The following is a 1,932-nucleotide window of genomic DNA, read 5'->3' as shown; positions in this document are numbered from 1 at the left end:
GCTACTAGATTGGTCTCTTCAATTACCCAATATTAATATCACTGAACAGAAGAGTGCACCGTATCGCGTGAGGAGAAGTATTTCTCTTCCGGCTGTCCCTACTACCGCGCGCCCATATATGTAATACTTCTATATTGCTTGTCGCGTATCTTTGCAATGAGAAGCACGAGGCCCGAGAAAAAGAGACGCACAAAATCCAAATATAGACATAGATAGTCGAGCGTCATTATGCGCAGGCGCGTCTACTAAGCGAGTGCGAGCGAGACAAAGCATTGGAAAGTGAGAAAACGAGAGAAAGAAAAATGCCCAAGCGTGATTGAATGTTTACCGCATGCGCACAAAGCAGCTGGATCTTGCGCGAGAGAGAGGCTGCTATATTGTCTGCACCGTAACATTTGGGCTTCAGGTCGGCACCGTATTAGCAATATAGAAGTATTACATATATGCGCGCGCCGGTCTCCGCTAACGGCCCGAGATCCGATCCATATATTATCGACACAGCGCAATCGATAATATCGACGTGATTACTGATCAAGAGACACGGTAGTGCCTCGCGCCAAGTTCACGCGCAACGAAGTGGCGCGAACAGCGCGATGCGCATTGTGCCTATTAGACGCAAAAATCGCTTTTTGAAAGAAATTGTGAAATATAAAATATACATATCTCACTAACAAATGAATCGCTTGACTATTTTTTAAGTCTCAATCGATTCGGATTACAAAAATAAAAAAAATTGTTTGTGATTTTTGGTTGTGTCTTCTGTTCGACGATATTAAAAATTTTCTTTAAAATATATACAATTTTATCATGTTCGGATCTTGTCTCTAATGTGGAAGGAATGTGTGCATTAGTACTACTGCTTCCAAGAGATGCCGACATGCGCACGTTGAACGAAAGATAAGGAAGAGAATTATAATGTGCTGAGAGAAAAAAATAGAGAGAGAGTGAGTGAGAGAAAGTGGGAAAGAGTGAGAGAGAGTGAAAGAGAATAAGAAACAAAGTAAGACAGTGGAAGAGAGAATAAGAGAGAGTAAAGAAAAGTAAGGGAAAGTAGGAAAGAGAGAATGGGAGAGAGAGTGAGAGAGAGTGAGAGAAAGTGGAAGAGAATGGGAGAAACAATCAGAAAAAGTGAAAGAAAGTATTAGAAAAAATGAAAGAGAAAGTGATAGAATGAAAAACAATAAAAAAGAAAGAGAAATAGAGTAAAAGAAAGAAATAGAAAGAGTGAAAGACAGTGGGAGAGAGAGAAAGAGAGTAAGTAAAAGAGAGTGAGACAAAGTGTAAAAGAGAGTGTGAGACAATAAGAGAGTGTGCAAGAGAGAGTGAAAGAGATTGCAAGAGATAGTGCGAAAGAGTGGGAGGGAGCGTGAGAGAGAGTAAAATAGAGTAAGAGAGAGTGAGAAAGAGTGAGAGAGAGAAAGTGCAAAAGAGAGAGTGAGAGAGAGACAGACAGAAAGACAGAGCAAAAAAGAAAACGCAACGAGAATGATCATTTAAAGAATATAAAAAATTGGTATGAAATATATAGTATATTCTTTATAATAATGTAAAACGTGATGCTTGAAAATTTTTTGGTTCTTTGCACAAACTTAGATTTTATAAAAACTGTAGTCGAGCATCAAGTAACTTCCACTACATCCCGAGTAGAAAATCAAACACGGCCCTAAGGAGGGCGCGTTAGGTTTTGTTCTGTTGCCTGATAAGATCTTGTTAAGACAGCCTGACAACGCCCTGATCAAAAATGTAACGTCGTGTTACATATGGCCCTGATAGCAGGTTTCTGACCGGGCTTTAATACGACGGATCCTTTACGAGCCTTATTTTTATAACCCCTGATAGGAGACTGTAAGGAGAAGAAGAAGGTTTGTGGATTAATTTTAGTCTTTTTAACTTCTATATATATTTATTTATTTATAAAAAATATTAAAATAA

Source organism: Pseudomyrmex gracilis, unplaced genomic scaffold (assembly GCF_002006095.1).
Source record: "Pseudomyrmex gracilis isolate BER0280 unplaced genomic scaffold, ASM200609v1 scaffold_623, whole genome shotgun sequence".
Lineage (NCBI taxonomy): Eukaryota > Metazoa > Arthropoda > Insecta > Hymenoptera > Formicidae > Pseudomyrmex > Pseudomyrmex gracilis.
The sequence above is the reverse complement of the archived record's forward strand: the minus strand, read 5'-3'. Positions refer to the sequence as shown.